Here is an 18946-nt window from a genome sequence, read left to right on the forward strand (position 1 = left end):
AATGACGTAAATATAAGACCTGAAGCCATAAAAATCCTAGAAGAGAGAACATGCAGTGAGTTTTCTGACATTGGTTGTAGAAACATTAGATATATATCCAATAAGGGGTTAAATTCAGGACATATGAAGAACAGATACAACTCAACACCCAAAAAATAAATAATCCAATTAAGAAATGGGGAGAAGACATGTACAGACATTTCTTCAAAGAAGACATCCAGATGGCCAACAGACACATGAAAAGATGCTCAACATCACTGAGGGAAATGCAAATCAAAGGTACAATGAGATATCACCTCACACCTCACACCTCAGAATTGCTAAAATCAAAAATTTAAGAAACAAATGTTGGCAAGGATGTGGAGAAGAAAGAACCTTCTTTCACTGTTTGTGGGAATGAAAAGTGGTGCAGCCACTTTGGAAAACAGTATGGAGTTTCCTCAAAAAATTAAAAATAGAACTACCGTATGATCTGGTAATTGCATTACTGTATATGTACCCCAAAAAATCAAAAACACTAATTCAAAAGCATATATGCACCCCTGAATATATTGCAACATTATTTACAATAGCCAAATTATGGAAACACGCTAAGTGTCCATTGTTAGATGAATGGATAAAGTAAATGTGGTATATACATACAATGGAATACTGTTTGGTCATAAAAGAGAATGAAATTGTGTCATTTGCAACAACATGGATGGAGCTAGAGAGTATAATGCTATGTGAAATTAGTCAGAGAAAGACAAATTCCATATGATTTCACTCATACATGGAACTTAAGAAATGAAGGGAAAAAAACAGAGACAAACTAAGAAATGACTCTTAACTATAGAGAACAAAGTGATGTTACCAGAGAGGAGGTGGGGGTGGGGGAAATGGATTAAATAGGTGATGGGGATTAAAGAGTATACCTTTATGGTAAGCATGGAGCAATGTATAGAATTGTAGAATCACTATAATATACACTTGAAAGTAAGATAAGGTATATTGAATTTCTACTTATCAAAGAATAATGTAACACAACAATTCCATAAAATTATATTATGAATAATAACCACTGTATTAAAATAGTCAACAACTGAAAAAATGGAGATTGCTTAAGGGACCTATAGGACATCAAGCAAAATAACATTCACATTACAGGAGTCTCAGAAGGAGAAGAGAGAAAGGGGCACCTGGGTGGCTCAGTCAGTTAAGCAACCGACTTCAGCTCACGTCATACATAATCTTACAGTTTGTGAGTTCGAGTCCTGCGTGGGTCTCTGTGCTGACAGCTCAGAGCCTGGAGCCTGCTTCAGATTCTGTGTCTCCTCCTCTCTTTGCCCCTCCCATGTTCATGCTCTGTCTCTGTCTCTCAATAATAAATAAACGTTAAAAAAAGAAGAAAGAAAGGGTAAGAAAATTTACCTGAAGACACAATGGCTGAAAATTTCCTACACCAAGACACATTATAGGCTTATCTCATTTTATTTGTGCTTCACTTTATTGTGCTTCATACATATTGATTTTTTTTAAACAAATTGAAGACCTGTGACAGCCCTGCATGAAAAAAGTCTATCAACATCATTTTTTTCGACATAATTTGGTCACTTTGTGTAACCTTGTTGTATTTTGGCAAATGTCACAATAGTTCAATTTTTTAATTATTACATTTGTTTTGGTAATCTGATCAGTGATTATGACTCACTGAAAGCTCAGATTATGGTTATCATTTTTTAGCAATGAAATACTTTTAAATTAAGGTATGTAATTTTTTAGACATAATATTGCTACACACATATTAGATTACAAATAGTGTTACCATAACTTTCATATACACTGGGAAGCCAATAAATTTATTTGACTGCCTTTATTGCTATATTTGTTTTATTCCAGTTGTCTGGAACTGAATCAGCAATATATCCAATGTATATAATAAATTGTTAAATGTTAAAGATAAAAAGAGAATCTTAAAAACAGCAAGAGCAAAACAACTTGCTATGTACAAAGGAAACTCCATAAGAATGTCACCAGATTTTCAGCAGAAATTTTGCAGGTTACAAGAGAGTGGCATGGTATATTCAAAGTGCTGAAAGGAAAACAATTTCCAACCAGGAATACTTGACTTGGCAAGGTTACAGGAGAGATAAGTGTTTTCCAGAGAAGCAGAAGCTAAAGGAATTTATCACCACTGAACCTACATTACAAGAAATATTAAAGTGATGTCTTTAAGCTGAAGAGAAATTGCACTAATAAATAATAAGACAATATACAATAAGAATAAATCTCACTGTTAAACGTAAATGTATGGTAAAGGTGGTGACTTTTTTCCTTATAAAGGTAGTGTAAAATTGAAAGCAAAAGTAATAAAACTAAAACAACAATAAATAGTTAAGGGAACAAAAAATAAAAAAGAATGTAAAATGTGACGTCAAAAAGTGTGTGTTAGGGGGAATATAGAATTTTGCAATGAGTTCAATTTAACTTGCTTATAAACTTAATATAGGCTGTTATATATAGGGTATTACATGTGAACCTTGGAGTAACCATAAAGTAAAAACCTAAAATAGATACATAATAATAGAAATTGAGAAAGGATTCTAAACATAACACTCAAATAAGTCATCAAAGCACGATGGAAGAGAGTTAGAAAGGAAGAAAGGGAGAGGAACTATAAAAACAACCAGAAAACAATTAACAACATGGCAATAAGTATACCTATCAATAATTACCTTAAATGTAAATGGATTAAATTCTCCAATCAAAAGACAGAGTGGTTGAATAGATTTTTTTTTTTTTAAAAAGGACTTATCTACATGTTGCCTAAAAGGAACTCACTTCAAATGGAAAGAGATATTCTGTGTAAGTGAAAATGAAAAGAAAGCTGGTGTAGCCATATTCACACAGAATAGATTTTAAAACAAAGACAGTAATAAAAGACAAAGAAGGACAGTACACAATGATAAATGGGTCAACCCAACAAGAAGATATAATATTTGTAAATACATATGCACCCAACATAAAGCACCAAAATATATAAAGCAAAAATTAACAGACTTAAAGGGAGAAATTGATAGCAATACAATAACAGTAGGAGACTTTAACACTCTACTTATATCAATGGATAGTTCATCCAAACAGAAAATCAACAAAGATACACTGGCCTTAACATATTAGATAATATGGACTTAATGAATATGTATAGAATATTCCACCCCAAAGGAGCAGAGTATATACTCTTCTCAAGTGCACATGGAATATTCTCTAGAATCAATCCATGTTAGGCCATAAAACAAGCTCCAGTAAATTTAAGAACATTGAAATAATATCAAGTATCTTTTCTGACTACAATGGTATGGAACTTAGAGTCAGTAACAAGAAGAAACCTGTAAAAATCACAAATATGTGGAGATTAGACAACATGCTACTGAACAACCAATGGGTTATCAAAAATCAAAGAATAAATAAGAAAATATAGAGACAAATAAAAATACAAATATGATATAGCAAAATCTATGGGATAAAGCAAGAGTGATTCTAAGAAGGAAGTTCGTAGCAATACAGACCAATCTCAAGATACAAGAAAATTCTCAAAATGAACAATCTACATTAAACCTAACAGTACTAGACAAGAATAAACAAAAGCCCAAAGTTAGTAGAAGGAAGGAAATAGCAAAGATTACAGCAGAAATAGATGGAATAGAGACTAAAAGGACCATGGAACAATGAAGCTAAGAGCTGATTCTCTGAGAAGATAAACAAAATTGACTTTGGTTAGACTCACCAGGAAAAATTAAAAAGAGAGAGAAGGCTCAAGTAAATAAAACCAGAAATGAAAAAAAGAAAACAAACTTGCAACTGATACTACAGAAATACAAAGGATCATTAGAGACTACTAGCCCTTTATCCAATACGTCATTTGCAAATATCTTTTCCCATTCTGTCTGTTGCCTTTTAGTTTTTTTTTCTTTTTTTTTTCTTTTTTATTGTTTCCTTTGCAGTGCAGAAGCTTTTTATCTTGATGGGGTCCCAATAGTTCATTTTTGCTTTATTCTTTATTTTTTATTTTTTTTAAATTTACAACCAAATTAGCATATAGTGCAACAATGATTTCAGGAGTAGATTCCTTAGTGTCCCTTACCCATTTAGCCCACCCCCCCCCACAACCCCTCCAGTAACCCTCAGTTTGCTCTCCATATTTATGAGTCTCTTCTGTTTTGTTCCCCTCCCTGTTTTTATTTTTTGTTTCCCTTCCCTAATGTTCATCTGTTTTGTCTCTTAAAGTCCTCATATGAGTGAAGTCATATGATTTTTGTCTTTCTCTGACTGACTAATTTCACTTAGCATAATACCCTCCAGTTCCATCCACGTAGTTGCAAATGGCAAGATTTCATTCTTTTTGATTGCCAAGTAATACTCCATTGCATATATACGCCACATCTTCTTTATCCATTTATCCATTGATGGACATTTGGGCTCTTTCTATACTTTGGCTATTGTTGATAGTGCTGCTATAAACATGGGGGTGCATGTGTCCCTTTGAAACAACACACCTGTATCCCATGGATAAATGCCTAGTAGTGCAATTGCTGGACTGTAGGGTAGTTCTATTTTTAGTTTTTTGAGGAACCTGCATACTGTTTTCCAGAGTGGCTGCACCAGCTTGTATTGCCACCAACAATGTGAAAGAGATCCTCTTTCTCTGCATCCTCGCCAACATCTGTTGTTGCCTGAGTTGTTAATGTTAGCCATTCTGACAGGTGTAAGGTGGTATCTCGTTGTAGTTTTGATTTGTATTTCCCTGATGATGAGTGATGTTGAGCAGTTTTTCATGTGTCGGGTGGCCATCTGGATGTCTTCTTTGGAGAAGTGTGTATTCATGTCTTTGCCCATTTCTTCACTGGATTATTTGTTTGTTTTTTGAGTGATGAATTTGATACGTTCTTTATAGATTTTGGATACTAACCCTTTATCTGATATGTCACTTGCAAATATCTTTTCCTATTCCATCGGTTGCCTTTTACTTTTGCTGATTGTTTCCTTCGCTGTGCAGAAGCTTTTTATTTTGATGAAGTCCCAGTAGTTCATCTTTTGCTTTTGTTTCCCTTGCCTCCAGAGATGTGTTGAGTAAGAAGTTGCTGCGGCCAAGATCAAAAAGGTTTTTGCCAGCTTTCTCCTCGAGGTGTTTGATGGCTTCCTGTCTTAAATTGAGGTCTTTCATCCATTTTGAGTTTATTTTTGTGTACTGTGTAAGAAAGTGGTCCAGGTTCATTCTTCTGCATGTTACTGTCCAGTTTTCCCAGCACCGCTTGCTGAAGAGACTGTCTTTATTCCATTGGATATTCTTTCCCGCTTTGTCAAAGTTTTGTTGGACATATGTTTGTGGGTCCATTTCTGGGTTCTCTATTCTGTTCCATTGATCTGAGTGTCTGTTCTTGTGCCAGTACCATACTGTCTTGATGATTACAGCTTTTTAGTATAGCTTGAAGTCTGGGATTGTGATGTCTCCTGCTTTGGTTTTCTTTTTCAAGCTTGCTTTGGCTATGCAGGGTCTTCTCTGGTTCCATACAAATTTTAGGATTATTTTTTCTAGCTCTGTGAAGAATGCTGGTATTACTTTGATAGGAATTGCATTGAATATGTAGATTGCTTTGGCAAAAACACTGATTTGAAAAGATATATGCACCTCTGTGTTCATTGCAGCATTGTTCACAATAGCCAAGACATAGAAACAATGTAAGTATCCATTAATAGATGGATAGAAAAGATGTGGTATGTATATATAATGGAATACTACTCAGCCATAAAAATGAATGAAATCTTGTTGCTTGTGACAATATGGATTTACCCTGAGGAAATTATGCTAAAAAAATGAGTCATACAAAGAAAGGAAAATAGCATATTATTTCACTTATATATGGAATCTAAAAAGCAACACAAATGAACAAACAAAACAAAACAAAATCATAGAAAGAACAGAATCGTGGTTGCCAGAGGAGAAGGGAGTTGGGGCATGGGTGAAATGGGGAAAAAGTATCAAGTGATGAATCACTAAATTCTATTCCTGAAATTATTACTACACCAAATGTTAACTCACTTGGATTTAAAAATTTTAAAATATTAAATAAAAAAATAAACAAATATAAACAAAACAAAACACTCAAACCCAGACCTGTAGAATAATTGGAAGATATTCTGTATTATTAATGAATTATACTAGTATATAACTTATTTAAAACAAATAAAATATGTATATTAAAAAAAGAGTATCAAAAGTTATAAACTTCAAGTAATAAAATAATATGTCATGAGGATGTTAAAAAAAAAGATAGACTTGTAGCTGACATCAGTTTTTCTAAGGCAGAAGCTTATATTCACAGATACCTGAGGGTGATTTTTCTCTGGCATGGAAGCAAAGCTTGGAGTACCTGGCTGGCTGTTGTGCTTCTAAAGCAAGCTTAGAGTGAGGGATATTTGTGAGCATCTGTGGCTCTTTTCAGGCTTCTTGATTATCTGCAGTTTTCAAACCTGACTTCCTGACAAGAGGAATAATGACAAGAAATGTAATTGGGAAGAAACCTCCCTATTCTGAATAAATTGTTTTCTCCCTTCCATATGTTCATACTGGACTAAAGAGGAATGTTTCCAACAAATACATAAATCACTGAAACATGATTATGTGAACTTTAAGACTCCTAACTTGAAGGATGCAACTCTTCTGGAAAGAAAGAAATGGCAGCATTTTATGAAAGCACAATGAGATGACAGTTCTGACTTTTCCCTCCAATGCCCCAGATGGTTATAAAATATGGCTTGATAAAAGTCCCCCCTCAGTTTGTAGCAGGCTGGAAAAGAAATGTAGCAGAGGTAGGGGAGAAAAAATCAACACAGCTGATGACTATATTGACACCCAGAACTAGTGATCAGCACAAATGGTCCAAGAGATCTGATTGCCAGAGTTGAAAGTGGAACACATTTCTGCCTACAATGACCAGGTTTTCAAGATGTAATGAGATAGGCTCTCTTAGGGGTCTCGATAAGCTCTGAACTAGTCTCTCCATCTTGCAGTCATGGCAGAACATTTCACAATCAGAAGTGTTTATGGTTGTCCAAATTTTTATATGCAACCATTTGGCATGTCAGCAGAATCTTTGCAACTACTGAAACAAGAAGCAGCCTTTCTTCTCCTGGTAAGACAGAGCCCCAGAACATTGGGTTCTTTTGTCAGAGGCATCTCAACTATGGAGACCCAGTGTGAATCATCCAAGAACATGAAATGTTCACATTTTTCCTGGACTTCTATTGGTTCCCTTCAACTGAGACCAAGACAGAAATGACATGAAGTGAGTGCCCATGTCAGCATGGACATCTCTGTATCTGAGCCTACTAGTCAGGCTGAGAAGGATTTGAAAATGCCTGGTAGAGCAGGTTCATGGAGCTCTCTGTGCTTAGCATAGTATGGCTAATCTGTCCTCTTAACATGCAAGGCCTTAGGTGATTTTGCCCTACCCTGCATACCATGAATTTTTAAACTATGCTGTGTTAGGATTCCTGATGACCAGCGACTTGGGCCCATTACCAACTAGCTTAATCAGAAAAGGCATTTATTTATTTATTTACATAACTGAAAAGATCTAGGAATGGGACACAGGACAGCTTATGATATTCCCCCGTACCTAAATACATGGACTGAGAGCAGAAGAGGGAGTGCCTGCCCCTACCAAAAGTTACTAGGAGGAGAATGACTGCAGACAGAAAAAAAAATGTTCCAGGCTCCTCCCGGGGGGATTGAGCCCATCTCTGTTTGACTCCCAGGTGTGCTTTCTTAGGCACTGTACCAACTACCTCCCAAGGCATGGCTCCTGCTTGCTTTTCTTAGTGTCTGTCCTAGAAGGTGACTTTGCTCATAGCATTTGTCAACTTTACAGTTGGCCATGAATGTAACATTTTGTTTAATCCTTAAAACCACCATGTGAAGGGTGCCTTGGTGGCTCAGTCAATTAGGCATCTGACTTCGGCTCAGGTCATGATCTCATGGATTCGTGAATTCTAGCCCCACATCAGGCTCTGTGCTGACAACTCAGAGCCTGGAGTCTGTTTCAGATTCTGTGTCTCCCTCTCTCTCTCTCTGCTCCTCCCCCACTTTCTCTCCCCCTCTCTCTCTTAAAAATAAACAAACATTGGGGCGCCTGGGTAGCTCAGTCGGTTGAGCGTCCAACTTCAGCTTAGGTCATGATCTCACAGTCCGTGAGTTCAAGCCCCGCGTCGGGCTCTGTGCTGACAGTTCAGAGCCTGGAGCCTGCTTCGGATTCTGCGTCTCCCTCTCTCTCTGCCCCTCCCCTGCTCATGCTCTGTCTCTGTCTCAAAAATAAATAAAAACATTTAAAAAATTAAAAAAATAAAATAAAATAAAATAATAAACAAACATTTGAGGTGAAAAAAACACCGTGTGAGATATTGGTATTATTTCCATTTTGTAGAAAAGAAAAACTAAGAGGTTCAAGGACTTTCCTTTTTAAATTTTAGCTTGGTTCTAATGTGAGGGATGGAGGAAGCTGAAATATGACTAACTCAGAATGGGCTATTCAAACCTATAAAAATAAGTTAGGAAAATTTGTTTGGAAAATTTTCCCTTAAATTCTTCCAGCCTTTCCATCCCACTATTTAATTTATTTTTAATTTTTATCTATCTATGCATTTATTTAATTCAAGTACAATTCACATACAGCGTTATGTTAGTTTCAGGTGTATAATATAATGATACAACAATTCTATATATCTCTCAGTGCTCCTCAAGACAAATGTACTCTTAATCCCCTTAACTACTTCACCCATCCTCCTACCCATCTTCCTTCTAGCAACCACCAGTTTGTTCTCTGTGTTTTAATGTATTCTTTTGTTTGTCTCTTTGTTTTTTTGTTGTTGTTGTTTTGTTTCTTAAATTCTATGTATGAGTGAAATAATATGGTATTTGTGATCTTATTTTCCCTTGACCTCCCCTAATAGTGGGGCCTGGTGGCATGATGACTCTCTATGCCCGGCTTCATTCCCTAGGTTCTTTCTTCAAGAAATCTGCCTGAGAAGGAGAGCAGCCTGGCCAGGTGAGTCCTGAGTGCTCAGAAACACTGCACTATTAGGGGCTTATGTTACAGGAAGGGGATGGCATCAGTCAGCCTCCCACACAGAAGGACAGAGCACAAATGTTTATTTCCAGAGGCAGGACTCTTAGGAGGAGGCTCCAGAGCTGAGCTGTGAATGAAGCACACATCTCTAGAAAAAGCCTTGGATGCTTTACTGTCTAAAAATTGGGAAAAGACCTCAGAGAGCTCCTGAACCAGGAGGATCTCACTAATAAGTAGGTGTTGGACCCTTTCTCTGTGTCTTGGACTGTGCGCACACTGAGTGGGATACAGACTAGGAGAAGACTCCTTCCCCTCACTTCCAAAGTATTTGCAATCAGCCAAGAAACATTCTGGAGACACAGGAGGTTCTGTATAAATATGACTGAGGGGAGGGACAGACATGCACAGGAGGACCACATATGGGGCTGGACAAAGAAGTCAAGCACAAAAAGTTTAGGTGACAAAATTTAATTGAGAGAGTGTGAGAGCAAGAAAATGAGAGAGAAAATCCTTTTGAATAGTACTGACAATTGTGCCTATACCTCCAATGAGCATTTGCCCAGGTGAGGAAATAACAAGAGCCATAGACCTACTATTTCCCAGCTCAGGTTGGTCTCATGTGCCTCTAGATATGAGTATTTCACATCACTGATTGTGACTCCAGTATTTAACAACACCAATTTTCCATAAAACGTTTCCTAAAACATAAGCCAACCGAGGAAGCAGATCTGTCCCAGTGGTGGGGGGAATGTTGGCTGGATGGGCTCACTGTAAGAGTACCTTGGTCTCCTGAATAGCATCTTTCTAAGGGAGTTTCAAGAATAATCTTGAAAATCCTTGTTTTTTTTCTTTTCGTGTTAACTTTAGAACCTGACCATATGGAGAAGCCAAAAGAGGGATCTCCATTCAGTGTCACATACTCTGGAAGGTGAACCCTTTGTGAAGTCCATCCCACCTCTGAGGATATTACCAACAATTACAGCTGTCAGATGCATTTGTCTTTGTGTCCTTCAATCCCCCTCCCAATCTGGAATGAACTACTCTGAAGACAAATACCACATCATTAGTGCTCGTAAAATAATAAATGGTTGCTGGATTTGATTTAATTTAGTGTCAAACTCTAAATGCATAGAGATTCCAAAAAGAGACCATCCAGTGGACTAGTTACAGAAACCTCCCTGGAAGGAAGGGCATTAGCTGAACCTTGAAGAGTGGGTAGAACTGAGGTTGGTGAGGAACATCAGGGAGAATATTGGGCTCCTGCCCTTGCCTACTTTCTCTATTGCATGACTTGAGACTCAACAAGTCTCAGATGGCTGCCCTTTGGCTTTCCCACACATTTCTGGGGCTTCCTTAGTCTCTCTCCTGACTCTCAGATGTTTTAGCAGTGCTTACCACAATGATGGAATTAACCAGTTTGGGTAATTTACCTATTCTCATTCACATTAAGTTATGGTGATGAAAGAATGAAACCCATCAAAGATGATTTTTCAGGTTAATGAGAAATTCTCACTGTATGGTAAAGAAATATGTAGGTTTGTCCCATACCCACCTACCTGACACAGCAGATGGAAGTGGGAGGGTTGGTGGGTAGGAGGTAAGCACTATGGTGTATGCCCTTTTGTGTGTGTGTGTGATGAATTACATCTCACAGTTGTCATAATGAAGAAAAGTGCCAGGATTGGATGAGGTTTTAACCAAGTGACGAAAAACATACTTGAATACTTGGATAAGTTGGACATTTGCATATTAAGTCAGCTTTCTATACATAGTTGTTCATATGACACTTGTTTATAGATATATTTAAGCCCAACTTTGGGAGGTGATTAATAATAGCCTGACCTGCAACTGTGGTGGAGGCACCTCATGAACCACAGGCTCAGACCATCTTCCTACCCACACTTGGCAGCCAGTTTCTCGATTACTATTTCTTGGCATTCCATCCTAATCAGACTTCTTGCACTTACCCTTTACTCTATGTTTCCTTCTCATCTGTCCTTCTGAATCAAGGAACCATTCAGACACAGAGGGTCAAATTTCATATGCTCTGGCTTAGCAGCAGAGTGGCACAGTGAGACAAAACACATCTGGCACAGAGTACCTACTGCATATTGGTGCACAATTATTTCTGGTTGTCACAATTTACTCACTCTGCCAAAGTTCATTACGATTTCATAACCCTGGGTTCAACTGGGAAATCTTTGTTGGCAATTAAAGGCAGTGCAATGCAAGGGAAAGAGAGTGGAATGAGAATTAGGAGACCAGCAGTCTAGCCTGGTAACACCTACTGACTGTGTGACCTCAAGCAAGTTGTCAAGTCTCTTGTGATGAAAATAAGGGAAATACAGATGCTAAACTAGTTGTTTTCAAGGTATCCCCCAGGGATAATATTTACAGGCTCTATGATGGCAAGGATAAAAATCAGACTGTGTCTTTACACGTGAAGAAGTGTGGTCCCTCATGGTATTTCTGCATGCATGCAAAGGGCCAGTTTTTGGCTAGGTTACCCCTTCAACCATCTCTCCCATTACATAACCATTTGTCACTCTGGAGCGTTGTCGCAGTCTCACTGTGTGATTGAATCAAGGCATCATTCTTTAAAACAGATTAGAAATCGTTGCCTGGGAATTAAGTCAATGGAGAAAATTGTATTGGTTCAAGAGCATGTGACTGGTGACACTTTTAGCTTGACTCACATATGGCTTTACAAGCTCAGCTGGTTAGAAAAAGATCAAGTAAAATGTAGGCTTATTGGTTTAACCAACTGCAATAAGCTAAAGCAGACTTTCTAAAAAAAAAAAAAAAAAGGTAAGAATGTTGCCCTTGCCTAGCTCCTAAATCCAGAGGCACAGAAGGGAAATGGTAGCTGTGCATTGCCCAGTAGGCTGGGTATGTATATCCTCTTTACTAGCTTCTAGCTGCCATACTTGATTTTTTAGGAATGGCAGTATTTTGTGATCTGGTGAAAGTTAATTGAAAAGGAGGGGCTAAGACATGGAGATGCCCTGCTCTCTGGAATGTAGCACATCACAGTGGACCTAAGAGCTTCAATGACCTTTGTGTTAAGGGTGTGCCTGGGAAGAGAAACTGATGACATTACATTTTTTAAAAATTTTTAATGTTTATTTATTCTTGAGAGGTAGAGACACAGCGTGAGCAGGGGAGGTGCAGAGAGGGAAATACAGAATCTGAAGCAGGCTCCAGGCTCTGAGCTGTCAGCACAGAGCCCGATGTGGGGCTGGAACACATGAACCACGAGATCATGACCTGAGCTGACGTCAGAGTCTTAATGACTGAGCCATCGAGGTGCCCCAAGACCATTAAATTTTGTAACAGGCTCTGCATAACACTGCCTAACTCTCCCACCCTTCCTGTGGTAAGTCTCCTGTGATCCTCCAAGTGTGAAAGACCAATGTTGGTGGGTAGCTTCCAACCAGTTTAGCTTAAGCAGGTGGTTAGGATAGTACAGCCATCATCCTTTATGTCTCTCTCTCACCCACAACATTCAATCCATCAGCCAGTGCCATGGGCTTAATTCATATTCTGATTGTCTTCACTTCCCTTTCTGTTTTAAAAAACAGCTTTACTGAGATATCATTCACATACCACACAATTCACTCATTTAGATTACATAATTCAATGGTTTTTGATATTATTAATTTTTTAAAATTGTAGTAAAATACATACAGCAAAACGTTTTAACCATTTTTAAGTGTATAATTCAGTAAAATTAATTGCATTTACAATGTTGTACCACCATTACCACGATCTTTTTTCAAAACTTTTTCATCACCCCAAACAGAAAATCTGTACTCATTAAGAAATAGCTCTATATTCCCCTTTTCCCCAGGCTCTGGTATCATCTAATCTACTTTCTGTCTCTCTGAATTTGCCAATTCTAAGTACTTCATTTAAGTGGAATCATACGATATTTGCTCTCCTACATCTAACTTAATTCACTTAGCATAATGCTTTCAAGGTTCATCCATGTTGTAGTATGTGTCAGAACTTCATTCCTTTCTTTTGTTTTAATCACTACTTCTACCATTTATTTCCAAGCCATCTTGATCTCTCCTGTGGATTGGAGAAATATCCTCTGTGGCAGATTTGGGCAGTGCCCCACCCATACACTCTGACTTCTTTTTGCATAGCCCACTCTACTTTCATACACATCAGGCCAGAAGTGCTGGGGAATTAACTCTGGTACAATAATGCTCCAGTTCCCTCAAATTTGGGGTGGCATAATCTGAACTGCATGTTCTACACACCCTCCCCAAATTCCTAATGAGATTAATTTCCAGTTGCCCACAGTGGTGGCCTGCTTGAGAATGGTTGCTTCCCATTCTTTATCTCACTTCCTTTTCTCCTATCAGTTTTAGGGTATCACATCCCTTATACTAGCTTAGAGCCTACTTCTGGGGAATCCTAACGAAGATAGATAGCTTCCTTTCCAATTCTCTGCTTTCACTCTCATCTTCCTAAATTCCACAATGCACAAAGCAGCTGAAGTACTATTTTAAAATACAATTCAGAGCACATCTGGGTCTTGTTTAAAATTGTCCCAAGCACTGAGAACAAAATCCAAATGCCTTACCAAGGTGGACTAGACATACATGCTGGCCCTCCATACTTGTCACATTCCTGTGACATCAGCTCACCTTCTGTTCCATGAGTGCAAGTTCCCTCTCACCTCAGGGTCTTTGTAACTCATGCTCTAGCCCTTTATTTTATCTTGGCTGGGGCCAGAAGAAATAGATATTAAAAATACTTAACAACCAGTACAGCACGGGTACTGACCAGTGAAGGAGAACAGTAGTTGTGGACAACATGAATATCTATGCTGCAAATGAGCCTGAGTGGAAAGTTATTTTATTCAGGCCTCAGACTAAATGTCCCCTCATAAGAGAGTCCTTCCTTGACCATCCAATCTAAATTGCCTTCTCCCTCATAAACCTCTCCTTATCATATCATCCTGGTTTTATATCTCCATAGCACTTGTTGCTATCTGCAGTTATATTGATTTTAAAAATTTATTTTTTTTCATATTTGATGTCTGCCCAACTAGAATGGTCCATGAGGACCAAGGCCTTGCTGTTTTGTTCCCTTCCTGCTCCACAGTGCCAGACCCATGCTTGTCCCACAGTAGATGTTCAGTAAGTATTTGCCTAATGAGTAACTGAATGAATGGCTGTCATGGTCCCTGAAATCAAGACTCTCATGGCCTCAATAAGTGGTAGGCCCCTTATAGGATCTAGATCCCCTTACAGAGTGATGGAGAACATACTGTGACTACTTGAAGAAGACCCAGTGACCTGCAAGCTTCCCAAAGATTGTGGTGAGGGTAAGTGTATTGGCCATGGTGTAGGTGGTGCTTAGACGTAGATGAGCATTAGAATTTGTGTGACCAGGATCCTGGGGATCTGAAAGTAGTGCCAGATGCTACAGGGAGAGAAGCCACATTGCAAAGAAATAGGGAGGAAAGAGTATAAAGGGAACAACTGTGACCTAGAGAGGAAGGCATGATGTAGTGCAGGAGTGGTAGAGGTGTCTGAGGGAGGAGGCTTATTTGTGTGCTGTGGAAAAGGGTAATGAAGGAGGAACAGAGACTGAAGGTGCAAGAGAGTGAAGACGGGGGTGAGTGAGTCTGGTGCGTCAAAGGATGGGACCAGGGCCTTGGGGTGAGTTTGCCCTGGGCCAGAAAAAGGGACACTTTTTCCTAAGAGGTGGAAAGAAAGGAAAATTTGTGTAGAGAAAGAGGAAACTCATGTGGGAGAGAGAGGAGAGAAAGTGATCTCAGGGTCCTTGGAGTTAAACTGGACAGAGATGAGGGTTCCTGGGGTCCTTTAGAAAGAGGCTATTTATTAGTAAGTCCACTGGGAGAGCTGGGAGTTCATGAGATTTTCAGCTCTCCCCTGGGAGTGGGGAAGCTGGGCCTTTCTCCTCTTTCAACTGGAACACCAATTTCAGTTATTATCACCACTGGAAATTAAAGTGCTCAGTGGGGCCTCTTTGTAGAGTGTCTACAAGGGAGCAGAGGCAGGCAGAGCTGCATTTCAAACAGTCTGCAAGCAGGGCTGACACAGCCCCTCTGTTGCCTGACAGAGTGGGGGTGGAGAGCAGCTGCACTTTCTCCAGTACCTCAGAAAGGCCTGCTGGGCCCAGATATCAAGATTCCATTTGCAATGTGAATATCATACCCAAAGTGTTTTGGGTAGAATCTTGGTGGGCAAATGGACACACAGGCTGCCTGCCACAGAATCTCATGGATCCCTGCCTCTTATCACCAGAGTTACTGGAAGATAGCCACTGACCTTCCTTTTCCCCAGCCTCTAGGATCGTGAATCTCTGTTGACCATCCTGTGGGTTTTTGGTCAATGCCATTGTTCAGAGACAACTTCTACAGCTTTTTTTTCCAACCTGAGCAAGTTGCAGTGGCCAACTTGGGCCCTCTGGGCTATTTTCTCTCTAGCCTGGAGAGGCCTCAGTACAGCTGCTCGACAGATGAGGGTGGTTCAAGGTGCTGGTCTTCAGACCTTAAGAAACAGGTAGGGTTCTCCTCCACATAAGGGTGAGAGGCAGGTTCCAGGCTCACAGAACCCAAGGTGCAAGGTACCTCAAGGGATCATTGGTTTGTTTTGTACCCTGAGATAAGCTGCACCATTAGCTACATGTGGCTACTGAGCACTTGAAATATGGTTAGTCTGATTGAGATGTACTATAAACCTAAAACACACACCTGATTTCAAATACTTAGTACAAAAAAATGCCCAATATATCATCAATACTTTTTTATATTGATTATATGTTGAAATTATGGTATTTTGGATGATTTGAGTTAAAATATACTATTACAATTAATTTCATCTATTTCTTTTTATTGTTTTAATATAGCTACTAGAAGATTAAAAATTACATATGTGGCTCACATTGTATTTCTATCAGATAGTGCTGTTTTAGGGAGAATGACATCCATGAAACCATTGGTTGGACTGCTTGGATGCAGTTGAAAAAGCAAGACCTGCTCTCAGCCTGTTGTTGCCTGCAAATTCTGAGTTCTGTGTTTGGTAACAAATAGATTGGGGTGGGTTGTGATTGCCAGTACCTCTGTGGGGGTTGGGAGGGTGATGGAGATCTGGGAAGAGGTCCTGAAGGTGCTAGAGACAAATAACTGCCTGGTCCCTAGGGTTTTCCCAGCAGACAGTGTTTCTGTATGCCCCCTTTCAACACCAGGAAGCCGGAGGCTTGGAGCCGTACTTGGTATTCTGCACGGATGCTGTGACTGACACAGCAATTATTGGTTTTTGTATTGTTTATGCTTCTCCAAAATCATAGCTGAGTGCTTTGAACCAGCGGCTGGAAGGCACTCTGCTTGGTTTCATTACAATGTATAATTGTATTTACCCTTTCAGGCCTCCTGGACGATTGGTGCCTTTGCATCTTTAACACTATTCACTTTTCTCATAATTAAATCACTGATTGAATGGAAAAAAAAGAAAGAAAGAAAAACCAAATCATTTTTCTAAACAGTGATCCAACATGGCTTGGGTTCATTAACATAAAAGCACCTAACTTTCTGTCTCTACATTTTTTCTGCTCTGATCTAGGGTTTTGCAGCTGCCTTGGTGCCTAATTGGAATCCACCATCCCTGGCTGGCCTGGCCTCCCACTCAGGGATAGGGCCTTTTGCCCTACCCCTACCCATCTTTCTTCAGACTCCAGGAGTGGCAAACTTTTTAGTGCCCTGAGTGGAAACACTTTCTGCTGCACTCTGGAATGTTGGATGAATAAGAGGTTGTTCTTGTCTATTCACATGTTCACAGCCCACAAATATTCCTCCTCTTCTGAGTGCCTTTGCTCAAGGCCAAGTTTGTGCATGTGTGTGTGTGTGTGTATGTGTGTGTGTGTCCCCAGATGGCACAAATATACATGCATGCTGAAATTAAACAGCTCCCTCCTGGATCTTCTGATGGCAAAAATCAATGGGAATGGAGCATTTCTCTCACCCTTTCTGCCACAGAGTCCCTGCTTTGCTGGTGCCTCAGTACAGTTGGCTCATCAGGGGACCCCATTACAGGTTGGCTCCTCTGAGACCAGACTTGCTCTGTGCTGAGGGCCCAGGCAGGCATAGTTCACTTAGGAAGCTTCCCTCAGGGATAAAAACTCCTGTGGGGCCTTGACCCCTCCCTTCAGCCTGAAATTTCTTTTTGTTTTACAGTTATTAAGACTAGCACTTTATTGCAAATTCCTCTGAGAGAATGAACCATTGTCTAAAATGTATACCATGGTGCAAAGGACCAATCAAAACCTCCCCTGAGAAGGCCTTGGACAGTAGCAGAAGTTTAGTAATAATAATATTAATGATAATAATAATAGCAAACACTTCTAGAGCTCTATGTTCCAAATGCTAAATGTGTGAATATTTTAATGCATATGAAATACCAACTCTGAGGTAATTAAAGCCTGGACAGATAAGTAACAAAGCCAAGATTCTAATTTGCATGTTCCCTAACCTCTACATTGTGCAGGACATAAAAGCATGAGATAGCTAGTACTGGGGCTTGGTGCTGGTGTCAGTGCTGTGGAGTTTCAAAACAAACTCTGCAAACCCCTCAGTATTGACGGAGGGAAGAATGGGATGGATAGGGCATAGGAAGGGATGATGTGGCTCTTATTTTCTGGCAGCATTTAGGCCAGAAGTAATGGTCATAGTTTTTCCTTTCAATTAGCAAATGTTGGGCACTTAGGAAACTGTCCTAGAAAACCATGTGTTAAAATCAAACATTTTAATCCAGCTCTTTTAGCAGATTACATGGTTGTGATAATTAGACTGCTGGGAGCAGAAGTACAGTATTTAATTAATGTGATTTTTTGAAAGAGAAATTCACTTGTTAAGAAAAATACAATAAGGAATTGAAACTTGAAATTAACATAAATTAGCATTGCTCCCCTCCTGTAATATCTTGCCCTGCTTGATCTTTTTCTTGGTGTTTCCTGGGGGAGTTTAAATACTGTCAGCCTAGGTAGGAAAGTGGAGTCATGTGTGGCTTGCTAGGAGGTGGAATTCTGTAGTCTGTAGGTTGTGGGGGTGGGGGTGCAGACATTGCAAGGACATACCTCCACCCTTAGTCCCCAAATGGAAACCATATGAACCATAGAGCAGGTTCTCAGGTGCTAAATATACTTCATATGTTCTACTGTCAGAAGAGGAGAAAACAAGAACACACACACTGAATTCCAAAGGGCACCACTGCCCCTGTCTGCATTAGCACATCAACACCCCTTGCCCCAGTTTTCCTCTTCTCACCATTCCTGCCCCTTTCTAGTAAGATCTCCAGAACACTATGTCTAAAACAACCACAATAAGAACAATGAAATAATCTTTTCAAAGTGTTCAAGTGATGAGGGAGCTTGAGGCAGGCTGAGGGCAAAATACAAGCTAGCACACTCCCCGCCCCTAGGTGGGATTTGTCTGATATTCCTCAGGCACTCTTGACTGCCCAAGGACAAAGGAGAAGAAAGAAAACAAATGGCTAACTGATAGAGATCACAGTCATACAGGACATGGGTCTCCATCAGTTTACTAATATATTATACATTACAAGAAAAAGGCAATTTTATAAATAGCCTAATCTCCAGAAACCTGTAGACCCAGTTTCCTGGAGCCCCACATCACCCCTCAATAGTGATATGGGGAACAAAGGCGAGAAGGAAATGGCAGATAAAATTAAATTTCCTCATAATCTGCAGCCCATTGACAAATACTTGAAGCAAATATAGAGTATAACATTTCTCCAGGAACCCCCTACTGTCCTAATGTTAATGCCTTACTAGAGGGAAAACAA

The sequence above is a fragment of the Acinonyx jubatus genome, chromosome E2, assembly GCF_027475565.1.
Source record: "Acinonyx jubatus isolate Ajub_Pintada_27869175 chromosome E2, VMU_Ajub_asm_v1.0, whole genome shotgun sequence".
NCBI lineage: Eukaryota > Metazoa > Chordata > Mammalia > Carnivora > Felidae > Acinonyx > Acinonyx jubatus.